The sequence below is a fragment of the Microtus pennsylvanicus genome, chromosome 2 (assembly GCF_037038515.1).
Source record: "Microtus pennsylvanicus isolate mMicPen1 chromosome 2, mMicPen1.hap1, whole genome shotgun sequence".
NCBI lineage: Eukaryota > Metazoa > Chordata > Mammalia > Rodentia > Cricetidae > Microtus > Microtus pennsylvanicus.
Window position 1 is genome coordinate 95,161,691 of NC_134580.1, and position 6,071 is coordinate 95,167,761.

At 44.2% G+C, this 6,071-nt stretch overlaps 1 long non-coding RNA gene across 1 annotated transcript; it reads right to left on the reverse strand.

The window, feature by feature from the left end:
* Positions 1 to 622: 622 nt before the first annotated feature.
* On the reverse strand, positions 623 to 4,908 carry LOC142845026 (uncharacterized). The gene is made up of 3 exons (XR_012909792.1): positions 4,223 to 4,908; positions 3,756 to 4,027; positions 623 to 2,471 (listed from the first exon to the last, which is right to left on the reverse strand). It is a non-coding gene; the product is annotated as an uncharacterized LOC142845026 (long non-coding RNA).
* Between the last annotated feature and the right edge of the window lie 1,163 nt (positions 4,909 to 6,071).

The window sequence follows — 6,071 nt, forward strand, 5'->3', positions numbered from 1 at the left end:
AGGCATCAACGAGGCTCCTTATGGAGTTTGTTAGCCATTTGGGCAAGAAACTGCTCTTTCCTGGACTACTTGATGAACTGGACATGCAGGACCCACAGAGAAATGACTGTTGAACTTGCCTAAAGGTGAGACAGTCCTTAAGGGTTCCTGCTTTATGAAAGAGTCTGCCAGACATTCTGCAAGACACAAAAGAAAGTGACTGACAAGCTGCCAATATAGGTTGACTGTCTTTGAAATTTACTGCTTCATGGAAAAGTTTGTTGGATAGTATGGGCTTGTAGGCTGAAGATGGATGCCCCAACAGTACAGAAGAACTTTGGGTGACTGTCCAGGCAGCAAGATGTCTCTGTCATTTCTAGAGTTTTGGAAGTTGTTTACAATGTACTTCCTGTTTACTTAGGTAATATTATATCCTTCTGGAGTCTTTGGTGGAGTTGAAGAGTTTATAGTTATAGTTTTCCTTAGTTATATGTAATTTTATTATGTTAAAGTTAAAACCGTCCTTTTATTTAAACAGAAAAGGGGAGGTGATGTGGGATTTCCCTCTGTATGCTGTGATTACCATTAATGAATAAAGAAACTGCCTTTGAACCTATAGCAAGACAGAATTTAGCTAGGAAGGGAAAACTAAACTGAATACTAGGAGGAAGAAGGTGGAGTAAGGGAGAAGCCATGTATCCCATTGGAGACAGATGCCAGAACTTTACCTGGTAAGCCACAGTCTCGTGGAGATACTCAGATTACTAGAAATGGGTTAAAATAAGATATAAGAGTTAGCCAATAAGAAGCTAGAGCTAATGGGTCAAGCAGTGATTTAAATAATACAGTCTCTGTGTGATTATTTCAGGTCTGAGCTGCCGAGCAGCAGGGAACTAACTAGCAGCCTTCTTACAACACAAGACTACCAAACTAATACAAAAAGTAGACTCTATAAGCATTTCTCCATGGATGGTACAAGAACAGAGGACTTAGGTCTACGACTCTGTGGTATTTGACCCTCCATAGTTTACAGGGATTGGCACTCTTAGGAAGTGTGGCTTTGTTGGAGTAGGGGTGGCCTTGTTGGAGGAAATGTGTCACTGTGGGGGCAGGATTTGAGGTTTCCTATGCTCAAGATACCACCCACAGTCCATTTTTCTGTTGCCTTCTGATAACGACATAGCCAGCACCATGTCTGCCTTCTCCCAGCCATGATGATAATGGACTAAACCTCTGAACTGTAAGCGAGCCACCACAATTAAATATTTTCCTTTATAAGAGTTGCCGTAGTCTCGAGTTGGCATCTGCCGGGAAGGTGGGGCTGGGACTCACAGATGGCCCCATTACCCCAAGCAGAGCTTGTTCAGATACCACTGCAGCTGTACCATTACATGTTGCATTGTTGCCAGCAGCTGCCAACCAATGGCATCCAGGAGCACTGAAAGCATGCTGTCAGGCAGGGTTTGTGGTCTCCCCGAGAGCATCCCGCAAAGTCAGTGAAGATGTCAACTGGATCACGAACAAGTAAAGAAAGCAAAACTGAGACTCCAGAGCTCACAGCATGACTGTCCTGGAGACATTTGGAACTGAGAAGTAGCTCGGCTTTTGCAGCTAAGCAGCAACAGCAGCAGCAGCACAGTTCTGGAATATTCTTTGACATTGTTGGCTAAAAGCAAGAACTCCTAGCTGATGTTTGGTCAGGTGGCTCTTGTCAGAACAGCCATGTTTCCAGCATCTTTTTGTATACTCTTCCAGCCCAGAATGATAACCAGTTTGGGGAGAACTTGATGGGTTTTTTTTTTCCGTCGTCTCTGTGTTTCTCATTTATGTCTGTTCTTTTACACTGCTCTGAAGACAGTTAATTTATTCTGGAGGTCCCTGCACCATTCTCCGAGTCCCAGAGCAGATGTCCCCTCAGACGGCCGCCTGTGCACAAGAAAAAGACTGGGCTTGAGAACCAGGCAGCTGTGGATCTGAATCCCAGCCAGCATCCACAGCTTCAGGTGCTGCCTGGGTGAGCCTGGCTGAGGTGCCGATGGTGTGTTCATTATGTCCCGCACACTGGCTCCGTGCACAGGGATGAAGGAAGCCACTGTGCTGCCCTTCCCCGGCTCCAGCTCTGTCTCCCATACACCGCATCCTCTCTCAGTGACTTGTCTGTCTGTCCTGTGCTGTCTCAGAGCCCCACCACCTCCAGCTGTGCTGTCTGGTGTCCAGCCATCTGCTAAGGAGCCGCTCCTCCTGTCTCTGTCCTTCCCAACATGCTCCAAGAAGAAGTCCTGGCCCTCGAGGTGGTGAACCATATACCAAGCACATGAGACTGGGAAAAAAAACGTGCAAGCAGCCAGAGTAGACGCCAGCAGGTCCAGGCTTCTGTGACTCCACAGTGTGTCCTCACTGGCCCTCTCGGGCTTTGACTCCCAGGAAAGGATGAGAGGGAAGGAGAGAAAGGAAGCAGGTCCAGGGAGAAGCGGCCCAAGTGGGTAAAGTAGCTGGAAGATGGAGAATCCACACTAAGTTGAAAATTCCCGGGGCACTCAGCCAGCAGGATGAGTTAGTGCCTGCGTGTGTCCTTGCAGCTATATGAGTTGGCGTGATCCCTGTCTACACAGAAGTGCTTGACGATACTGAAGTGTGTGTGCCAGTTTGTGAAAACTCACATTTTCCTTCCCTCTCTTCTTGTTTATTTATTTTAGATAGGATCTCACTGTGTAGCCCTGGCAGGCCTTGAACTTTTGAACTTTCGGCAATCCTGTCTCTGCCCGCCAACCACTTAGATTATAGGTGTACCCCACAAAAAAGCAAAACCAAAAAAAAAGAGTTGCCATAGTCATGGTGTCTCTTCACAGCAATACAAACCCTAACTAAAAGAGACCCATATTGACGCTTGTTATTTTACACATTTCGAGAGTACCTGGAGTAATTAATGTTTGATAATATTTATTGAATCAATGAATGAACATTTAATTTTTAGTTAATTCAAGATACAAATTCAGCTATTCGTGGTGTTGCCTGCTTATACTTCTAGTAATTGGGAGGCTGAGACAGAAGGATTGCAAGATAAAGGACAATCTGGCTACATAGTAAGGCCCTGTCCTGAGGGGGGAAATACACATGCTGTTGACCCAAAGAGAATATTAACCTGAGAAAATTAACTCACTTATTATTAAAAAATTATGTGCAGGGTTGAAGAAATAGCTCAGCAGCTAAGAGTGCTAGTGTCTCTTCCAAAGGACCCAGGTTCAATTCCCAGCTCCCATAGAACGGCTCGTAACTGTCTGTAACTCCACTTCCAGAGAATTCAGCGCTCTCACACAGACATACATACAGGCAAAAACACCAACGCACAATAAAAAACAAAATGGCGTGCAGGGCTGGAGAGATGGCTCCGTGGTTAAGAGCTCTGGCTGCTGCTGCAGAGAACCCAGATTCAGTTCCCAGCAACCTCATGGTGGCTCACAACCTTCTATAACTCTTAATTCCAGGGGATCTCTCCCCCTTTTCTTGCCTTCTCGAGTACCAGGAATAAATGTGACAGACATACATGCAGGAAAGCAAAAGACCTATATACACAAAATAGAAATAATAGTTTTTTAAAGTCATATGTACTCACAGTTTAGGTAAATTTATAGTAATAGCTTAAAACTTATAAAGATCAAAACAGCAAATAGCAAAAAAAAACTTACCATTTTTCTAAATATTAATGAGTCGCTTCAACAATATAAAAGATTCAAATTATAAAGAGGTAAAATTATGGAGTAATAAAAATATTTTACCTAAATATTGATGCAAGCTTCTAATATTAAAACTTCTCTCTTATGATTTGTTTCTCAAGAGTTTTTGCTATGAGCTCAACGATCTCTTCTAAACCCCACTCAAGTTGTTTGAAATATAGTTCTCTCAAATGTGAGGTGTTTGGACTATGACATTCGTCACCCCATTGTTTCCAAGGGTTGACGGAGCTGATCTGGCTGGATAGGCAGATGTCCTTTTTCTCCATTGCCATTCTGTGTGTATCCTTCTGAAATCCGTCAGTGACTCCCTCCCCCTACAAAGGAAGACCGTGATTCAGCTAGGTATGCAGAAGAAGCTACCATGGCTAGAACCTCTCAGACGAGCTTTCAAGGTAACAGTTGTCTTCGTTTTCTAAATGGAAAAGGTGGCCGTGCAAATGAAGGAATACAATCGGGGAGCAGGCTCATGAGGAAGGAACGGACATCAAAGTGGAGACGATTAAACTTACCCACAGGAAAGGCAGAGAAGAAGATGGGAAAGGAGGATCTGGATAGGATTCCGGTGTGTGAGGTTTCTTAGGATGCTGTATCTTCATTGTCGACTTGACTTTATTTAGAATCACCATGGAAACGTACCTCTGAGCGTGCCTATGATTCCCAAAAATGTTGAATTGAGGAGGGAAGACATACCATGAGTGTGGGCAGCACCATTCCATGGGCTAGGATTGTGGACTAACTATAAAGAGAAAGGCGAGCTGAGCTGCAGCGCTCATCACTCCGTTTCCTATCTGCAGATGCCATGTGATTCGCGGTGCGTGCTCCCACTAACGCGCCTCCCTGCACCCTTAACCTGGAGCCCAAACGAACTTTTTTGTAAATTGCTTTGTCAGGTATTTTGGCATTGCAACCTTAAAAAGTAACTAACGCAATCCCCCAGCAAGTGTTTGATCCGGTTTAGAGCCTTTTCACACTATCCAAACCGTCGTGTCCTGGAGTCTTTCCAGGATTCAGCATCTTCAAACTCCTCCACAAGAACAAGATGGCTGCGCTCTCGGCAGGCCTTCTCTGTCTACGGACGTATGTCCTCTTCTTTTTATCCGGTTGAAACTTTACAGAGAACTTGGATCTCTCATGGCTAGTTAACCAAAACTTAAACAGCAGCTTCTCTTCTGCTTAAAGGAGTTGGGCAAAGAAACTGGAAACGGAGAAAAAAGGACAGGATCTGAAATGTTACCGAAGTAACTTCTGGGACACAGTTCGAGCATCCGCCCTCTATGCCAGCCTCCCCACACATTCTTTTTCAGGAACTATTTGTGGGGCACCTACTTCGTTCAATGGATAAGTCCCTGAAAAAAATCAGTAGCAACTAAAACAGACAGAAATATATCTGCCCCAAGAAACTGACACTCTGTTTTCTTTTAAAGTAATTAAATATATAACACGCTACACAGAAGCTGGGTCCAGGGAAGCGCACCTGTATTCTTATTACTTGGGAAGCTAAGATAAGAGGCCCACGTGAGCAACTTATGGAGACCTGTCTTGAAACTTATTTGGAAAAGGTGGAGGGAATGAGCATGAATGTAGCAACCTCTAGTACTGCCCCCCCAACCCAGGAAAGATAAAAGAAACATAGTAGATAGTACTCTGGGAAAAGGAGGACACGTAAAATGGGGCAAAGGTATGGAATGAGATACTGGGTTGAACTATTAGGGACTCTGGGGAAGAAGCTGTGGATTTGGATGCTAAGACTTGGGAGAGAACACCAACTCACACCCTGACTTTCTCAAAAGCCCCTGAGCCCTAGATCTTAACTGTGCAGTTTCACAGTGAACTGAAAGTCCCCGAGGAAGCAAGACTGCAATAAAGGTTGCATAGCCTGCTTGCCTTCAGCCTAATGGAGCACAGGGATTGCAGAGAGCTGGGCTGCTACAGGTTCAGAACCCAGACTGCCTTGGACTCTGGTCTTTTTTTCCTTGCCCTGTCTCATTAACCTCGTTAGCTGACCTAACGTCCTCTTTACTTTAAGATAATAACTCTTGGGATGTAGGGCTAAACTGGACTCACCTGGCATCCTCAACCCTAAATGAGAGTCAACTCCCTTTTCTGAGACTTACATACATGTAAACTTTCCCATAACACAAGTTGTCTAGAACAACTCTAATTCCCGTTCACTCATAGTTGACTCAGAACAAATTTTTCCAAAGCTGTGTTGGTAATTTTTTTTATGTCAATACCTTTCAATGCTCATTCTTTATTTTGAGGGTTTGAGCAAACCTCCTAAGTTTTCTGTTTTGAATGTTGCTTTCTTTGAAATGAGAATGACTATCCTTAACTTGTAGAAGGTTGATGAAGTAATAC